General features: G+C 40.9%; 1 long non-coding RNA gene across 1 annotated transcript in view; it reads left to right on the top strand.

Moving 5' to 3' along the window:
- Positions 1-17,523, top strand: part of LOC309671721 — a 144,716-nt gene extending 127,193 nt beyond the window's left edge. Inside the window, exons 6-7 of the long non-coding RNA XR_014269177.1 lie at positions 15,869-16,016; positions 16,935-17,523. This is a non-coding gene — a long non-coding RNA (uncharacterized lncRNA). The remainder of the gene's footprint in view (positions 1-15,868; positions 16,017-16,934) is intronic.
- Positions 17,524-20,842: the final 3,319 nt, after the last annotated feature.

Below are 20,842 nucleotides of genomic sequence, written 5' to 3'. Positions count from 1 at the left end.
TAGGCACTAGAAAGTCTTCTATCCATGCAGCTGTGGGGATGAAGTAACTCCGTTTGAAAGCTTAATGGAGATTCTTCTGTGGGGAAGAATTTCCAGTGGCTCACATTCCAGACAGTTAACCACATTACCAAGGGGAAGAAAAAGGGATTTGTTCAAGCATTAGGAACTGTCTTAAAAAAAAAAAGAAGAAACAACCTCTATCCACCCCCCGCGATCTGTAGAAAAGGCAGATGAATCCAGACCTGAGGATGATTCTACATGGAGCACATTCAATCTCCTATGGGTTATTTTCAGTCATTCTGTTTTTCTATAATTTCAAGTTAAAATCCAGTATTGTGTTGGAATGCAGTGTATGATATTATCTTAGAAGTAACCACTAACACAACAGAGTTTGTTCCTAACTGAAGTGAGTCATTGGAACAAGAGAAATAACGTGGTTATTGCTCTGAATTTACATGCAGGGGGTCACTGTACTGGAAGAATACACGAGAGGTACTTTATGGAAAATAAAAATAAGAACAAAACAGTCCAATAAAAAGAGTTTGCATTTCTGACTGCACAGGCACATTCCCCGAACAATTTTAAATACAAAATATAAAGGAAGATGATGGTCTTCTAAGGGTGGAATACATGAGGAAAAATGCTCCCTTATTATGGATACTCGAATAAGCCACGATCACTTCAATAAACAGTTTTCGCTGTCTTTCCACAGTGACCTTACGAAATGGTAGACTTTACAAAGAACTAAGGTTTTAGAATAAGATTATAGATATCTAAGTTCATTTGGTATGCGTTTTGATTTAGGCTCAGAGATGAGCAAGAGTTATCCGTTAATAAGCTAGATGGGGTTTTAATTGTACAGATTGTCTAATTCCAAAGCTCCCTGAAAGCTGTTTTTTAACAGAAGCAATGCATGTGTATCAATGCTTTTATACATAATGAAATAAAAAGTGGAGATGTAAGGCAAGGCCATTCCTCCTCCTCTCCGCCAATGCTTGGAAATATTCTTTGGTGTACTATTTGTCTGTGAAAAGTTAGTGGATGAGTGGCATTTAGCGTTGTCATAGGAGGTGGTGGCAACACTTTAATTTCAAATGTCTACAATTATTCCAAGGGATCTTCCCCCCCAAAGCCTATATTGAAGAGGATAATTTCAAACTTCAGAAAACCAAAGTAAACAACACTCATTTATATTCCTTGGAAGTGGTGCAGCTAAACTCATCTGCGGCTTTGAAAATCTCCTGTGATACTTTAGTCTGGCCCATTAACTGCACCTGTTCTCTTTTTCTTTCGGGGGGAGGGGGAGAAGACTTTATTTCCCTTTCAATAGCAAGTATTCTGCTTTTTTAAGGATGCATAGAATATTTTATTTCATTACTGTCTAGGCATTTAAAATGAAGAAAAAATCAAAACCCTCTCATCCCATTATTTCATAATTTTGAAATTAAAAGTAAATAGTGGAAAGGGAGTGTGTGCTTGGAAAGAAATGAGTGATAACTCACAGAGAAACATTACTTGAAACAGTAAATCTGTTTTCCACAAGTAATGATCCACATTAATCAATTTTATAGGTTTCTCTATATTTTTCACTTTGACAAAAATGACAATATCATTTCTTAAAGGGAAAACTTTACACTGAAATAATTTTGACTTTTCATGAATATAAGCAAATATAAGCAGCATATATACAGGCAGCTCTTCTCCAAAAGACCTCTACCCTCAATAATAGAATAGAGTTAAATTTAATTCACCAGCAGCTCAGTCAAAGCTGCTTTATTTTTTTCTTTAACGGGTAAGGTGATAGCGAAGAACAATTTGCATGTAAGAGAGATGTATTCTTCTCATATGATTACAGTTCATAATATTTTTAGCTAAATTTTCAGTCAAGAAAACAAGCTTAGAAAACCTTGCTTTGTTTAAGGAAATAATCTCTGCTTATTTCCTACACAATGAAATTAAAAAGATACTAAAACTAAATATAGTTGTGTCAGTGACCTTTAAAAGCCTGTTTGGGGATTTTATATTGGTTGTGTCATTGGTTGTGTTCTATTTTGCTTTTGATTAGTTTATTTGTAAATTAAAACACATGAAGAAAAAAGTCTGTAGAAGAATTCTGCATTATAGGGCAGCTGACTCAAGCCTTCTTTCTCTCAGTTACCAAGAAAAGCAAACAAGGCAATTCCTCTACCTTCCCAAAAAACTTAGGAAAATACTGCACAAATCACTGAAGATGTTTGACTCAAACACCAGAATACCGACTCGGGAACCATCTTTTACTGACTGCTATCTTAATGCCACTACTGATCAGTCTTTACTGTTTCTTAGGACAGCAAAATCTCGCCCATGCTACAAAGGGAAAGGCAGAAAAACATTGTCTTGTCTCTAACTTTGACAAATACGTGACAGTGGTGAGCACAGTATTAGAACCCAAATGTAACTTGTATGGTTTCATGTCGGTTGGGTGACATCTTTCAAAAGCCTGGGGTTACTGCTCCCTTTCCCTTCCTCCACCTTCAGCTGACAGATTTTCTCTGCCGGCTCCAGAAGCAGCCCCCAGACATACAGCAGGTCCTTCCACTCCCGTTCTTTCTTTCCTGCTCCCCCCCCCCCCCCTTTTTTTTATTTTCCCCATCATCTGTTTCTCCATTCAGAGGACTTGTACTGTTTTCCCTGAACATGCTCATCTGGGCTAATGTTGTTAAACAAATGGCACGTGGCCAGATCCCAAGTTCCCAGGCAGCCTCACTGACCACCTCTATTTACAACGTCAGGCGGAGCAGTCTGAGAGGCTAACACGTCGCAACGCGCATATTAATATCACTTTACTTTTTCATAGCCTTATCTCTAACAGCAAATCTATGTAGTTCAGGATATGAACTGCAAATGAGAGATGAGGAACTGGTTAGTGCTTATCGGGAATGATGGAATTTAAGATTCTGAGGTGAAGGGGGTTTGTTAGGGTTTTGGGTGGGTTTGGGGTTTTTTTTTTGAATGAGAGGACTGACTGATGCTTATCAGTTGACCCCTGTTTCAGGTAATGGAGCAGTTGGCAGGGAGCTATTCATACTGATTAGATTGAGTGAGCCGGTATTCAGATTAACTTCTGATTTGCCCAGTATTATTTGTACAAGCTCTTTATTGCTCTGGATAATTCTCCACTTCCTCGTTTAGGAAGTGGAACTGACGTCCTCCTGGAGCACCGTTACCAGCTCACCAGATTTTATTATGTGAGACGACGTGATGGTCATAGATTAACCCAACCTCTCACTGTTTTTCAGTAGTAAATTTAGACTTCTGTGAAATTTGCTTTGTTCTAACCAAACAGGAGTAATGCACAACTTTATCATATAAGAAAGATTTATGGTGCCGAGACTAATGGGGATATTACTTTTAACCGACATTTCTGTGGCTAAGGCAACTGCTGTCTTCCTTCAGGAATTGAACGTTTGTGTAACCAGAGTGGCTTTCAACCCTTACATGTGCTGAGAGTCCCCAAAACTCTTCTGCTGCGGCTGGAAGGAGTTACGGTATTTTTTCCTTCTCTCTCCACTGCTAAGCTCATGGCCTGCAGTATGGGTTTCTTTCCTCTTTCACAGACTGTTGTTTGTCACTGGTTTGTCTCACTTGTCTGCCACAAAAGATCCTTGAAGTGATCCACCTGAGAAGCAGATTCACAACCAGTTTTCCAAAAGCTCCCTCATTGCATCTACAAGCCTAAGCCAAACAGACCCTGCAACTACAGGTTAAAGTGCAGGTAGAACAAGTAATGAGTTATCATATATGTACATTAGGATTTTTGCTACACCAACGAGCACATTTTCATTGACATTTCCCTTTCCACCCTGGCTATTAAACCTCATATTTCACATATCTGTATGGAAGACCAGGTTTGGTTTCCATGAATTGGCCGCCTTATGGTTTTTTTATGTTATTCAATCTCCTACAGGCTTTTATCCAAACCAAGCAACTAAAATAAAACATGGCTTCCTTCCCTAAGATGGTTTCATAGCCCAGCTCTCCAACTTTCTCCCCTACCACAAACATGCAACACAATTGTGCAACAGCCGAGGAAGGAATGGTGAGATCAGAGCCGTGACTGCAGACATCCTGACATGGGGATCTGGCAGCTATTCAACACAAACACAATTAGAGGACTTACCCTTGCGTGAAGTATTTGCTTTTTTGATAGTCACCAGCCTTAACCTCTAGGAATGCTTACGAATCAGATAGCGTTCCTTGAGGAGGGCGAGCCTTTTCAAGCTCCTCTCTCTTGCTTTAGCCAACACAGATACAAAGAAAAATTCCACCGCATCGTACAACTTCTCCAAGCGAAAGCGTTTCGAAGGAGAGCAGAGTTGTGGTCTCAAAATCCCTGCCAAGGATTCAAGAACCAAAGATCGCATGGTACTTGCTCCTCTTCCCCTCCACTACCATCAGTAGGAAAAAATAACACCACAAGAGACAAACTTTGAAATTCACACCGAACGTGAAAGTAGGGGGCTTCCTGAGTCCTGCTTGATGCCTTGGCAGTACAGTAGGCTTCTCTGGCGGTGGCGACGCCACAGAAGGATGGCAGGGCTTTGCACATCTTAGGAGACTCATAGGATGTGTGTATCTGCATAGATCTTTGTGAGTTAGATACAAAAAGGGTTCATGATTGTAGAAAATGTGACCTAATATATATGGGTGTTAGACAACTTACAAATTCTAAAGCGTGACAACACAAGTATTTTGGTAGATTTATTCCCGTTACTGGTAAATCCCGGGCTTTTCACAGAGGTAACAAAGTCTTATAAAATGGCAACATCAGCTGACCTTACATAAAATATCTGCTAGCAAAGAAGTCAAATGCCAGTCTGCAACAGCAGTTACAAAGGGAAGTTCTTGTTCTAAAATGCCCAAGGGTTTAAATTATTCTCATCTCAGGCTGCATTGGTGACAGAAAAGAACTGGTCAAAAGAAGTACCCCATCGGCATAACCTCGGGAGTGTAACACAGCAGTACTGAGGGGAAGGCTACTTACTGGGATTGCCAGATGATGCAGCGCAAAATGCCATGACTACCACAGGTACAGCAATTTACAGAGACCCTTAAGGGAGCAAATTAGCCAACCTTAGCAGAGCAGCACGCTAAGGCGGTATTATTGCTGGTAAATTACTTCAGTTCATCTTGGATATCTCTATATAGCAGACTTACTCCACAGAAAAAATTGCAGAGTCCAGCTAACTGATAGAACATAAAGCAAAATCATAATAAAAGAAAACGATAAGGATCGCTCCAACTCAGAAATACTGAACTGAACTTAACTTAGAAGTGCTGAACTATGTGCCCTGCCTGAGCAAACCCACCACCTCAGCACATAAGCACTTATTCAAGGAACAACTTTCAAATTGCACCTTTGAGCAGCAGCTTAACAGCTGTAGGAGGAAGAGTTGCGCAGCGTAGCTGCCTTCCCAAGTGACTAGACGCACTTTTCCATTGTTAGTAACTTTCACAAACAACAGCAGTTCGAAAAGCAGCAGAGAATGCCAAAATAGCAAATATCAGTTACAATGAGACACTCCCAAAAATATTTCTAACACTACGAAATTCCCTCCCACCTCCCCAAATATCCAGGGAAAATTTTTGCATGGTACCAGGAGAGTGACAATAACGCCTCAGCCAGATATTAATGGTCACAGGGTTCCGAGGAAAGGAGCTGATTTATTAGGGTGCATGTGAAACAACCAGGCTATGCTCAAGGGACAAACTACCTAAGTATGGTGCTAAACTACTGGTACTAAAGCAGTTCTATCAAGCAAACAAATACAGCAAATAAAACTTATTTCTGGGGTAGCTCTGTTGACATCTGCAGACCTTCCCAAGCCAGGCATTCATCCCAAAATAAAAAATTGGCAACCAACTATGAATGGTTTCTGGTCTTGACTTTTTGTAACTCCACTAAAGAAGCACAATATAAATCTGCAACCCTGTATCCGGGCAATAATTGAAATACATCAAGAAAATGCTTGCAGTCATTCCGGATGGAAGAAAAAAAAAAAAAAAGAACAGAGAGAGATTTCAAAATCTATCAGTGCTTATAAACAAGGATGTTACTTTCCCCTTTCTTATCCAGAACCGCCCTTAATTGAAAGGATCAGTATCTAAAGCAACTGGTGCTGCCCTGCACATGAATCCCCTTTGCACCTCTTCCTTCTTATTTCTTCAGTGGTTTTATTAACATTAGTGACTTATCTAAGTATTAGAATGCTTGGCTGCTTGGAAGCTTATCAACAGCAAATTTTATGGGCTGTTTAGTGATGGAAACAGGAGGAGTTGGAGCTCTCCCCCCCAGCTACCTCGATATGGAAGTTTTCAAGAAGCCATGGAATGTGCTCTCTGGTATTTTTGGTATCTTTAAAGTGTCAAGAGTGCAGAATTTCTCTTGTCAGTTGTCACAGTGTGACTCACAATTAGAGCCATCTGCTCTGCATTCACCTCCCCAGGGGCACCGCTCGTTTTTCACCAGCTTCCTGTTGTTGACAGCACAGTTCCTCCCTGTATCACTCTCCACCAGCACCCATACTCCTCACGGACATTGCAACAGGCTTAAGCAGATTTCCCTTGGGAAAGCTGTTACCCTTGTTTTGCTAGGGATTGGGAAAAATATAGACTGTTGAGAAAGCTCTGAAGGCGAAGGCTGGATTTCTAAAGGAACTGAACAAATTCCATTGATTTTTATTTTTTTTTCAGGAGGACTCCGTTGTTTTTACATCTCTCTCAAAAATCTCAGCATTTCTCTATATCTATTTTTATTTCAAGCAGCAGAGCCGCTTGAAAAGTGAACCATTATTTGTGCTGAGTCCTTTTCAATAATTGATGGAAACGGATGACTAATGCTATCTAAATATTAGTCAAAGCATTTTTTCAAATACTAGAAATAATTCCAAATAACAGACTTTAGATGGGGAACACACTGCCTTCCCTTCCCCCTCCACCCAATTAAAAAAACCGGCAGCGCTGCAGATTTTTCACCCCAAACGCTTAAGCTGAGCTAACTACCCCAGGCACAGCCCCATGCTTCAGCACAGCTGTATGGCGTAGATCTACCTATGGCATTTTGCCTTTAACGCCCTGTGGGCTGGAAGTTTTATTGCTTAGGCTCTGACCAGTAGTAACTACAAGAGTTGGCCACCTATTATAGAAGCAACTCTCTGACAGACAATCATATGCTTATATGTTCAAGAATTCCTACACTAAGGGCTACATCCATTGAAGGACTCAGGAGGCTACAGCTGTGGGAACATAACATCTAATCTTTTAGGTGCCCCTCTGTTGGGCACAGAGTACATCAGGGTGAAAGCCTAAGCTCCCCATGCAACGAACAGAAAAAATGAACGGCCATCTCAGAACAGGAATGAAAACAGGCAACTGGTTAGCTGCCACCTCCTCACTGTTTGCCCAATTGAATTAAAAGAAAAACAGATTTGAGACTCTGCTTTCCCCGGGAACCTAGTTTTCCTGAAACTAACTCCAGCCCTGCAGGAGCATAAGGTCTTAGATATTGTCAGATAATGTAGCCTTCCCTGTTGGGCCAGGGTTTAGTCATGTGCTGCTCTGTTAGATCTACTGCATAGGAGCGGTAGGAGCACCCTAACAGAAAAATTCAAATATTCAACATAATCTAAAATGCTCCTCCCACAATGGGCCACAAATTCTATGCACGTAAGGCTTTTGTGATAGCCTTTAGGGCAGCTCCTGGGCCCTGTTCCTGACCTGACACTAGTGATAACCGCTGATGTCTGTCATGCTCAGAAACTCTGAATAAACTGATAAATCATCTTATTTTGTACCATATCCTAGCAATAAAGCTTAGCTGCATAACTTCATTGTGATTTGCTGGGATCCTTCCAGAACCAGTGGTTGGCTTCTCCCTGGAACAGACTCTCTCTCATATATTCACACCCCTCCAAACACAAGTTTAGCAGACTTCAGATCATGTTGCATCTGCATTCGTTCAGTCACATCACGTCAATACGATGCACAGAAGCCTTTCATTTGCCTTCTAAATCAGGAGAGCATAACAGCTGAAATATTTCTCACTGACCCTCGTCTTCAACACAAAACTGAACTTCTCTTCGCTATTTCAACATTCCCTTCACCAGGATTATACTTAAGGTCAACACAATTTGGGCCCTGGATCCACACTGCTTAAATTATTCAAAAAATATGAACCCCTGCCAGTTAAATCAAGAAAATATGTTCTAAAGAAAGATAAAACACATCCTCTGTTTAAAAACACATTTCCAAAAAGCAGCTCTAAACTCATCTCATAAAACTGTTATGAAATCCCTAGTTTCTCTAAACATGAGGAGAACTCTCTGCAGACTAGAATATTAGTTCATATTTGTTGGGTAATCTAGTAAACCCAGATGGGGAGAAATTGGAAAGAGAAAAACGGAGGAGTATTCTTCCAGTGTTGCCTCAGATTGCTCATCTGTTACACAGCCCAGACACGTAACTGTATTGAAGGTTTTCAATGTTCCACAGCTGAATTCTTACTCAAAACCAGCATTTGCTGAAGGCCTGAAAACCTGGATTGTAATAGACCTCTGTTTGTAGGATCAGTTGTGGAGCTGCAACTAAAAGGCTCCTAAACTAAAATGCAATGAAAATGTGTTTGCCACTCAGTAATTATTGTTCCGATAGACTGATAGGCAATTCTGTAGCATATTCTTTTTACAAATTGCAAACCCGCTGACTTGGTCACCTATTAAACGCAAGCCTCTTGGACTGAAGGACTCCTTCTGATAACTGTTAAATTGTACTTGATATTCAACGCAAGTCAAGGTTGGTATTTTCCAAAAGCCTCCCTGTTCAACCTTCTTGTTCTTCTTTCTAAGTCTTCCACTGTGGTAACATCCTTCTCACCTATCTGAAGGCTGACTCAAAATGACTGGCCATTTATGAGGTTAGCAGAATTGGATATGACAACCTATTCCTCAAACTTCATTCTTACCCGTGTTTCTGTTTCCTGCTCATTATACCTGTAGCTTCAGCCCATTTACTGTAGTAGTGCCCAAGCACTTGAATTATGGAACCATAATCAAAGCTACACAACTAAAAAGCTTATTCTTCGCAAATACAGTTATGTTTGCACCCGAGGTCATACCTGCCAGAACTTGCATTTTTTAAAAGCAACATCCAGTCATAAAGTCTAACATGTACTTTGAAATTTAATGGAAACGCACTCAATGCTTTGCAGAAGAGCAAAATGGTAATAAGGTTGATTAAAAAAGCAGAATTACACTGAAGGACCTCTCTTCTCAAGCAGAAAGTGTTTAATGTATAAAAATCATCGTGACTGAGGGAATCTGGTTTTGCGCTGAAAACCGCAAGCATTACATCACAGATCGACCTGAGGCCTTGCATTTTAATAATTAATTTCATAAAACATCCCAAGAGCAATAGAAAGGTCATGAGAGCCATTCCAATCCATGGGCAGTTAAGCAGGAGAATGCTTCAATGCCCTTTAGCCTTTGAGTGTGCTGCAGGACAGGGGAGTTTGGTGCTAAACGACAAATTGAGTTAGAAAAATTCGAGCCGTAAACCATAGTAAATCTTTTAGCACTTGAAACACCATGTGGCACTCCAAACTGAGAGCAAATGAAGTGTTAGTCTATGCATGTTTAAAACGCATGGAGGCTGTGCTTACTGGATTTCTTAACTCCTACCAAAGGAAACAATTTACAGAATGCTCCTCTAGCATGATTTAAGGAAAAAAAATAATATGTGTCTCTCTGAAAGCAAAATTATTTAGGTTGCAAAGTCAAGGACAGCTAAATTAGGAAGTGACAGATTTATGTGTGCCTGCATAACCTCTGCTCAGCCCTCTTGTAGGTCCTATGCCCTGAGTGAGACAGAGGTCCTTTGGAAAAAATAGTATGTGATTATGCAATTAAAGACTATATCTTAAGACAGAAAGGAGCTGAATTAAAGTTCTGGTGGCAGCTATGAATAAGACATTTCCTAACGTTTAAGTTCTGGGCTTCGTAACCTTAGCCCAGAATTTCTGGCAGGTGACATCTTCGGATGGCTTTTATATATAGGTGAAAATTATTTCTAGTGTGATTACTGAGCCTTTATTGCCACAGAACAGCTTTCTATTTACCTGAGTTCAAGAAAGAAGAATATTAGGAGTCATCTGGAAAAGGATGCTCTTCCTGAAATGGGAAGAATTGCCGTGGCCCTACAGTGGAGTTGGCAGAAACTTTATAAGAAGTCAGTGGTTCTACCCTTGTTTTCTGGCCAGTGTTATGATCGATATGGAAATGACAACACTGAAACAAAAATTTACTGCCCTGATCTGAATCTTAACACAGGCATTTTGCTGCTTTTGTTACATACTCCTGTTATCAAAGTTCTCAAGCTAGACTCATAGCAATAGGAATTGTTTCTTCCTACCCAATTTTGAGAGCCTGCTCAGAATTCTTAAGGAAGAATCGTATTGACAGGAACCTTAAGTATTACTACCAAAAGCCTCTGATTAACAGGATTACACACTTCCAGGAAGGAGGAGGTCTGAAGAAGCTGTCACGCCAACTCCTTCCAGGCCTGTCCTGTTCTGACATGACCCTTTCACAAGCATTTCTGCTACTTCCTTCACCAACAAACTTCTTGCTTCCCTGCTAAATGTATACAGCAGAAGACAGCATAAACTTTGAACGGAATTTAGGTTAATGTAGTTCTTGTTATTTTAATCTCTCTTGCCTTTGATTTATGGATTTAGTCAAGGAAATAAAATATTTAAAAAAGCATGTTAAGTGCAATGCTAGCTGAGACTGTAAAAGTGCCAAATTGATGAATGAAAAGTTACTATAAAATCGGCCGCATTTGTAAAGTATATGAAGGTATAAAGTCATCACCCTACAGAATAATAGAAAATGTCATATATTTCTGAGGCATCATAGTTGCAGAGAGCCCTCGCTTTTCATTGCCTGACTTTTACACTTCTAGAACCTTAGTCCTTCTTTGGCATGAGTGTCATTTTTGATTGAAAAGTTAGCACAAAGCCTGTGTATTGAGAGTCATATAAACAAAAAAAAATGCCTCTTGCTCTGGATCTTAAATGTCACGTAATTTCTAGCCAGAAATAAATATTTACTTACAGATTTTAAATACTTTCAATAAAAAGAAGAAAAAAAAAAAAGCTGCTCAGGTTTGGAAATATTTCCGTAACAAAAGTTGCTCCAAAACATTGTGGTTCTCCAAAGCATTGTGCACTCCAAAATACTGTGGCAACCAGCATAGGTGCAATTAGGACACTGTTGTCTTGACAACATCATGTAAGAAATGAAAGAGGTATTTCTGATTCGTGAAAGAAAAGTGCAGTACTATTCTTTTAACTCAGAATATTTCACTCGAGGATCTCAAAAGTGTCATTCAAAACGAACAAGCCAAATAGCTATCAGGGTGAACAATACTTTGCTTTGATACTACAGCGTTAAATCCAAAGTGAAGGTACCTTCATTGAAAAAACAATACAAAACAATGCTGCAACAGGACAAACCACTAAAGCTTGCAGAAGCTATGCTAGATGTTTTGGGATTAGCTGTCCTGCAGTGTTGGTTTTTATGGATGATTATCACAACGGAAAATGTCCATCCTGAGGTCTGTCACCCTTGCCCAGGGTGTCAGTCAACCTTTCTCATGGGTTTCAACAGGCCTCACTTTTGTCCGTATCCTCTTGTGTTGCTAAAATAGGGAAGGGATTAAGGAAAGTCCAGGACTAACAGCTGGACCTCCCAGAAGAGCAAATGTAGCATCAGGGCTGTTACCAGGCTGATCCTTACAGGACAGAAAAATGTCCTGTCAGTGAAGAACAGATGGAAGAAAAGTAGCGAGGTTTGCACGCTCAATCTTGTAAGAGGTTATCACAAAGCATTCTGCACCGCACAGTGCAGGCAGGAAACTCTGGAAGCCTTTGGGCCTAGATGTAAAATTTGCAAGGAACTCGGGGACCCCTTCTGGGTGCAAAGTGGAAGGTGAGGAAGAGGTACCGAGCTGGCTCCTACCTGAGAAGCCATTTGGCTGTGTCGGTGCAACGCTGCACCACTGCGAGCAGACCTGATGAAAAGGAAGTGCTGGCTGCCACGTGAAGAGCAAGAACTTCGCTCTGCTAAAGAATAGCTTGTGAAAAGGTAGAGCCATCAGCTCCAGGGTGTGCTTCATGCCCAGCAGGCAGCTTGACACAGAAGTCCTCGACTTTGAGAACGCTTTCACTTCAAAAGATCTTGCATACACGCCAGCAACAGCGAGCGCCTTTGAGGTACCTTTCCCCTTCTAGCTATATTTACCTAAGAATTTTCACGCACAGAAAAGAATGAGTGAAAGGGAATATTCAGATACATGACTGGAATGGTCTTTATTGTTATTTCTTTTTCAGCCAGCGCTTTGTTTTCTTTTAGTCAAAGTCTGACAGTCATAAAAAGCTATTGTAGGTGCAGCCCACTGAGAAACAAACCAAAGTCCTCCCTGCAATGCGGAGGGAAGGGATCATTACCTTGTTAGTGTGCCATTGGAATTCATGCAATGCATCCGCTTACTCTATTAAATTAAAGCGCATTGTAAAAGCATTGTTTGATTGGCCTTTTTCTCTGCAAGCCATTAGAACATGGTAGCTTATACATTTGAATTGCAGGATCTCTTACCTCCCATCCATTACCAACATGACATAAATGCGAAGGGCTGCCCCTGAAGCCGGCAGCATTGCTGTAGATAGACAAGCTGTAAATGAGACAAGGATCTCTCTAGCGTTTTTCACTGTTTTGCCTCCCCCGAAGTTATGTATTCCCTGCACTGCAGGTTCCTATCTCTCCGGTTAGTCACTCTTTTTCAGCCACTGCTCTTCCTGTGGGACCCCCCTGGGTGTCTGCTCCTCCCTGCATTCGATAAGGAGATTATTTGGAATGGAAGTAGACAAGCACAGGTGGCGGGACCACCTGCTACAGTCTCTTCAGTGCTTTTGGACAGTATAATAGTGCTTGGGTTTAACCTTTGTGTGTGTCCCCCACCACCACCTTTTTTTTTTTTTTAAGCTAAGGTTAGCTTTCAATTCATTTATGCAGGGGTCTAAGAGGAGGAATTATGATGAAAGACACTATTCCCTTGGTCCTGGAAAAGCAATTTGCTAGAATATTGTACCCGGGACAACAGGTTCTTCCTTTGCATTATTTAAAACCTCTGGCAGGCCCAGCAAAAGTGCAAACCAAAACCTCTTTCTAAGGTGCATTCCCCATCTCTCTCTCCCTTCATTGCCTAACAGTCTCATGTGCCTTATTGTCCGCCTGCTCCTGCCAGCTCCCAAATTTTATATGGCCATGCACAGCAGTAACAAAATATCTCACTCCCTCATTTGGCTGCGTTACAGGCAGGCATGTCTCAGCCTCAAAGGGCATCTAACAATAGGGATTTACTATGGCAGAGGGTTTCTTTTTAGTGTAAATTTGCTTAGCATCTATCCTTGGCATCTTGTGGCATGCGCTCAAGTTCATTGCGGGTGCAAAAGCTCAGTTTGGTCAGGTTTTTGTTTACGCAAATAAAAAAAAAACCAAAAACAACAGTGTTGGTTCAAAAGAAGCCACATTTTCCGTGAACTTCACTCGCTATAGTGAGACTCAGTCAGATATTCTCAATTTAGTCCAAGAAGGAAAGCGAAATCCACTAATTGCATGAAAATCTAGGGAAGACAGCTGAACACCAAATTTAAATGGTGCTTCATACAGTTGAAGTTCAAATTACAATCGGCAAGAAAGACCTGAATCCCCAAAAGTACACTGACAAGGAACATCTAACAGACAAATAGGTTTGAGAGAGATACTACAGTTTGCAGCCAGGGGAAATAAACAGTTTTTCAGCTTTTTTCACATTCAGCCTTTATAATCACAGAAACACATTTTCTATATTTGGCAGAAACATTTATGCTAGATTTTAACATATCTCTGGAAAATTTTGGTAAAATGTACCTAAAATAACTTTTGCTTAAAGTAAGGTTGGGTTTTCATTTTCACGCATATTATGCTCACTGTAGGAAACATTACCAAACTCTGGGGTCATTTTATAGCATGTATCTCTGGGAGCACAACCAGAAGCACCGAATGCAAAACAAGCCTTTCAGGGCACTTGTCATAAGTGCTCTTTGGGGCTCAGCAGTTAACAAAAAGGAAGAGTTTTATGAAGTCATTTGAGAATGGGAAGATAGAGAATTTATTCCGGAGCTGATAACGCAATGTTAGACAACTTGCTTTTCATCTCGGTATTTGTTTCTGCCTGCAGAAACTAGGGATAATTTGGTTTCCTTCTGTCGGTTTTGAAAGAAAAATGCCTAGTCACATCATTGCTCGTTACTGAATGTTGCTTCATTTGCATTTATGTATGATATCCCTCTGGTTTTGGAGGCAATATTTTGTAACATCTTAAGGCAGACGCATGCAGTGTGTCATTTGCGTTGTACATGTCATCCTTCCCTGGGATGCCATAATTTTCCCTTGGAATTTACTTAACCCTCAGCTCTTAAGAGGACAGAAATATGGACTCAGCAAGCCAACAGTGACGGACCTAATTGAAAACACTTACATCTTTAGAGTACACCAATGATGCAAGGTTTACCTGTGGTTATGAAGGGAATGTATGCAGACTGTGTTTCACAAAGAAACACTGTGTATGCCATTCTCCTCCAGAGCGTGTCTTTTGTACCTTCAGTACCTACAGGAGCGATCAGGAATGCACAGAGTTTGCATTCCTGCGGATACATTATCTGAAAGTGTGGCCCTTTGTTTGCTTTACTTCTGTTTTGTTCTACTAGTCCTTCATTGTAAGAGAGACCTGTTTATACATTCCATTTCTCTTGGTCTTCTTGGCACCTCGCAGTCAAACACTACTCCAGATTGATCCCTTGATTTACAATGCAGTGGAAGTACAGTCTATGTAAATTTTAGGAACAGACAAAAGCGCGTACTTGCCATCTGATGATTTCATTTCTAGCTTTCCAGCACCTTTTGTTATTTCAGGGTATTTTTTCCTGGTGGGAACAGGCACATTCAGCTGTTGTTTTCATGCTGAAAGACTGTGTGGAAGCACTTCCCTGGTTTTTTTTTTTTTTTCCAGACATGTCTTTCAGCGTGTTTCCAAAGGCTTGGAATCAGCACATTGTGTTGTGACATGTGCATACTTGACATTGCTTTGTTCTCTGACTTCCTTTTGCTTGCAATCTTTAGGAAGTTATCTTACAATTAGCAAGGAATTTTGAGTCAGTGTTATTGCAGACCCAGCATATTGTCCTCTGCCATCTGCAAAGCAGCAAGCTTGGAAGAGCAGGAGGGAAGAAAGTAATTTTAGTAATTTTTAACTGGCTGAACCACACAGGATTCTAGTTTCAGTTAACTGAATAGAGAGTCAGAGCTTTGACAGCAGCCAGTTGAGAAAACAAAAAAAAAATATTGTATTACACGCTACAAAGATTGTCTTAATGAAATGAATTAAAGGACAAGCGGGGGCATTACAGTAACTGTCCTCAGATCTGATACATCCTTTTTCTGTGTTTTGCTCTGGTTTAGTGATTCTCTTGTCATATAGCAAAAGTCAAAAGGTAACTTTTTCCTGAGAAGTTTATACAGAATTGATTTTTTTTCCTCTAAACTTACCACTTTTGTGCAAATGAAGCCTATTAATGTATCCTGTAAATGAAGCTGATAAAAAAAAAAAACCCAACCAAACAAAAAAAACCACCACCACAACAGGTTCAGGTTTGGTTTGGTCCTGGTGGCAATTTTTTAGGGGGCTGAAAAGCACATCTTTTTATGGTGTTACTTTTTTTCTTCTTGTATTTTAGGCCATCGGCCTCCTGGAGCCCAGACAAGAAGCCAGATTGTTTTGAACTGCTTCCCTGTGCAGACAGCACAGCTCAAGAAAGAGAGAAGTGCCACCACTTTGGGCACGAGGGGACATCTTGACAGCTGTCTTTGAAAAACTCCCTCAGGGTAAGCCCTAGTTTCCCCCAGCCCAGTCAAGCACCGCCTGGCTGTTCTCCCGGTATGTCGGGTGGGATCTGGGGGTTGTGCAAAGAGCCACTTCAGACACGAGCTGCCCAGGAGCTTCCCGTGGATCTACCAGCTGGATCCATTGCCTCTATGGCAGTGCCTCTGTGAAAGACTGTGGTCCTAACAAGGCTGGCGGCTGCCCTGGATAACTGTTTACTCTTCACATAGCGATACTGAGAATGCCATTAACATGTCGAACATGCTGGAATCCGTACCATTGTCTCAGAATAAGAGTAAGAGTAGCAATAAGAAACTGCGCCAGAAAGAAAGCAACGGTAGGTTATGTACCTACGTTAACGTTAACACAGAGACCATCTCAACCGGTAACTATGTCTGTAGCCAGTTTCTTATTTCTGATACGAATCTTGTTATGCCTGCGCAAGCCTTGAAGAATTGGCCTGATGTTCAGAAATGTTGAGGTCTTTAAATCTTGCTGACTGCCAAAATTAGACTGAGTGCCTGAATCTGGAAAGGAGTCAGCGACATACCACGTGGTCAGCTGCTTACGCTTCAGTGAGACATCTTGTAGACCATGGTGTAAAGCATGTATCTTAGACCTTGCTGAGCATTAGCTTCCTCTAGATATAAACACTCAAGTTATAACATTTTGGCATTATTGCATAATAGATGTATGATTTATAATAGCACCATCCAGGCAAATATTGTTTATCCATTATGGGAGAGATGGGGAAAGGTTCTCCCTAGTTAGTATTTTGAGTAGCTTTTTCTTTATGTGCCATAGAATACATATTATTTGGAACAAAAATGTTATTGTCAGGAGGCCTCATCCTCTTGCTGAAGTGGGGAGATTTTTCTTTCCTTAGAGTCAGCGAAAGTGTAATAAAACATCTCTTTCAGACTTCAAGAACTGACCTGAGGAAACAGAGTTTTTTGCAGATACCCACAGGATCTCAAACACACCAGTAAGGAGTCTCTGGTTTTCATTGTGCTAAGACCCGTCTCCACCAACTCTCCTAAAAGACACAACTTGAGTATGTCTCCTCAGTGTAGCGGAGCGTAACGCAGCGACACCCAGATAAACAGCAGCTCAGCTAATTGCCAAACGGGATGCCGCAGGAGTGTGGCGGTGCAGGGCTCTGCTCGAGCTGCGAGACCAGCTCTACGGATCCCAGACAGCACTGCATACACAAACCAGGATTTCTCAGAGACAGATCAGATATCTGTGCACCACAGCCCTTGGCACTGAATAGACACGCGGAGTCCATCAGAGTAACAGGAAGTCCCAAATATTGAGCAGTTATTCAACTATTGATCAAGACAGAATTATTCAGATCCCAAATTCTCAAGTGTTGCTTAATTTTTTTCATTATGAACTGTCCCACTGAAATCTCTATTTCAGGTCACTGTAGAAGAGGGAAAGCATATCTGAAAGCCTGTACAAGACTGAGAGCTTGTAACTTAAAAGGAATAAGCTCTAAAAATACATATTTGCCAGAAACAAAGCAATAATAATTCATATAACTAAAGCAGAAGGAAAGAAGATTATGGTGTAAATTCTAACGTAAGAAAACGAACAATAACAAAATAGCTAATCCTTGAAAAAGAGGGCTTTTTTAATGTTGGAAGTTTAGGGGTTTGCTTGATTATGGCAAAAAGTCCCCACAATTCAATTTACTAACTCCATAATCTAAGGATTACAATGTATGGAGCATAAAACCAACCACAGCAAAGAGAAAATTGTCTCTCCCTTGCAAATTTCTTTCCAGTCACTCAATAAATGCTTTTTATTACTGGTATTTTCCTCTAATATAAACGGCATTGTGGGTGCTCACTCATGACAGCTGCACAAATTGGAAGTTTGTATAATGTCCCGTCCTGCATGGAGCACACCAGATGATTCCTTTTATATTAAATAATTCTTTCTGTAATATATTTTCCACACATAGACATGCGAGTCGATATGCTAGAGTAGTAAGTAACTGTACATAGTTACAGATAGATTCAGGATATTCCTCTAAGAACTGCTTGGTTTATTTATTTCTTTTTTAACAGAACACATCAGAATAATCTCTCATTTTTCGGCACCAGTGTCATTTATTAGTGTTATCTAAGTTGTACTGCTTTCCTTGTCACATCATAAGTTAACCTTTCCTAATCACTGCCCTGGACATTTACCAGGCTTTCCCCGGGGATGTGTTTAACTAGAGCCACGATTTTCCTGTTGTTATGTACTCCAGGGCTCTGAAAGCTCATGTTGATTCTAGTCAGAGACCGTAAATAAATCCCTGCGAGTCTGATGCTAGGGAACTTAAGACACTGAGTGGATATATGCCTAGTTTAAATGAACTCCATAGTTGGTAGCGTGGTAAGATCCTCAGAGAATCCTGCCTTTTGCTCCACTTGCTGAACAGTTGAAGTCCTCCCTTTTGGAAGCTTAATAGAAATGGTTTAAGGTCTTCCTCCTTTCGCAAAACACCCAGCAGTTTCTTTCCCTAGATACCCTCTTGTGGCCTGGCAAAGCACTGTGGCCTGCACGTGGTATGAAGGACTGTACACTTGTGCTGCACGATCCCCTTCTTCAGATCTGCACTGGATTTCAGCTGGGTTCTCAAGCATCTACACAAGCTAAATGTGGGGTCTTCCCTATCAGTGCTTTCCTATGACCCCCCACAGGAGCCCTCCTCTGCCACTTGCCAATTCTACTAAGGTCCCCTAAATCTGCAGCCAGCTGCTTAATCCTAGCCATGGGAAGCAACAAAATGGCAGAGATCATAGGAAAGGAAAAACTCCTTTTGAAAGTACTACGAGGAAGCACTTAAGCTACAGACCCATTATTCGTGCTAGACCAGCACAATTCAATCCAAAAGCTCAGACAAGACCTTGAAGACCAAGTGAATTGATTCAAACAACCAAACAACTGAACAGTAATCCCCAGTTTTCACTAGCAGAGATATTGACCGAGCAAAGAGTTCACAAATCAATGTCTGCTCTCTTGAGGGATATTTTTCAGCCTTAACAGGGTAAGTTGTTGCCAATACATCTAAAACCAAAAATTTCTTAGACTAGGAGGGGAATCTAACAAGAGATGTCCAGCTGTGCTGAATTAAAGCACTCCACTTAAAACATCCCATCAATCAGAGCAGGAGAGTGCTGACGTTATTTGTATGAAATGTAAGAGTGCTATTACTCACCTGCAATTAAAAGGAATAGTTTGATTTGGTTTCTTGCCGAGAGTTATGTGAATATTTTCCCTTTTGCCAGGTTATGAATTTTGCCAGCTTCCATAATCTGAAGGTAGCATTCCAGGTTCTGACTAAATCATGAACAATGACACGATACAAGTCAGACAGTTTTGGAGGGGAAAATCATGCTTTTTCTGAAACCTAAATTATAAATCCATTTTATTCACCCACATTCTCTGCAATGGGCTGGCTTGCACTGTCATGAAAACACTATTTTAATTGGCACACTTGTTGGCACAGTCTGAGAAGAGTCCGAGATCTGTACGGAGACTGAATTATTCTATCCTCCCTAGATTTGGACCCTCAAGGCATGGATTAAGATGAGACACTAATGGGGCAGCATGCAAAAGCTTGTATTACTGAGATAGATCTCCTTCATGGATAAAAAGAAATAGGAACCTTCAAACTTACAATTCTAAATGAGAACAAAACTACAGATAGTGAAGAGTCAGACAAGGATCTAAGCAAAGATTGGTAATGTAATAAAAGCTTCGGAGCCATCTAGAGGGGATTTTGGCTAGATTACATCTTCCAATATTAGGAACAAGAAGTCCACGAGGCTCTGAGTGCAGGCTTATACCATGTCTGGCAGAGTGAAATGTTTCACATGCAGTAAATGTGCATGCAATTTAAAAAAAAAAAAAAAGACAAGACAAGCAAGGGCAAGTAAAGAGAGTTATTCTCAAGACAGAAACTCTTTGGGTAAATGCCTTTCATTCAATTTTCTTTCAGGTTCAAAACTACGATTTTCTCCATATTATAGCAATCCTTTTTAGCTGACATTCAACATGCCTTCTACCAAATTACAAGAATTTGACAATGTTCATCAGAGTGAGACCACATAAAAACTTTGGGGTATCAAAAATACTTTTTCTCTCTCCCAGAAACATTTGCTTGAGGATTTCTCTCCCAGTAAATAAAAAATTTCGGAACGTTCACATCAGCAGAAAACAATTAGTGAGAGGAGTACCCACACAGCCATCTTAAAGCTATTTGTTGATTCAGGTCGTGGGAGCATCAAAGTTAGTTAGCCAGGACTGGCCCGCTTCGGCCTGGGTGTTTCAGCTGCATCTTGATGCCATATTAGACAGGTACCCAGGTGTCCGTGTGCCTAGCCCTTCGTTTTGGTTTCTGAAGGAAAGCAAGCCAGTTTGTGAGCCTGAAGGGAGCTGTAACGTGCTTCAGTGAGGCCCCTGTTTGCAGTTTTGTGCTTCAGAAGATCCCACACAGCGCTGATCTAACACAAGCAAATGCAGCCAAGAAACATAACCTATGCGTTGCAAAACCAGGCCTTTTTGATATCCAGTAGAGGAAAAATAACCACACTATACAGTGCTCATCTGTCAAAACCATATCTCAGAAAAGAAGGTATGCGGTGTCCCTTGAGCTTCCTAGCTCCGTTTTGTCTTAACACATGGCTGACTTCTCAGGCAGAGCAATTGCCCGAAGGCCTAATTTCTGTAGAGCTTTCCCCATGTTATAACGCAGGGCAGGGTTATCGATAACGCTAGCAGGAAGTGCGCATAAACACTGGTTCCTTTTACTACATCACTCACTCTTCCC

Source organism: Vanellus vanellus (assembly GCF_965231255.1).
Source record: "Vanellus vanellus genome assembly, chromosome: 4".
Lineage (NCBI taxonomy): Eukaryota > Metazoa > Chordata > Aves > Charadriiformes > Charadriidae > Vanellus > Vanellus vanellus.
The sequence above is the reverse complement of the archived record's forward strand: the minus strand, read 5'-3'. Positions and strand labels throughout refer to the sequence as shown.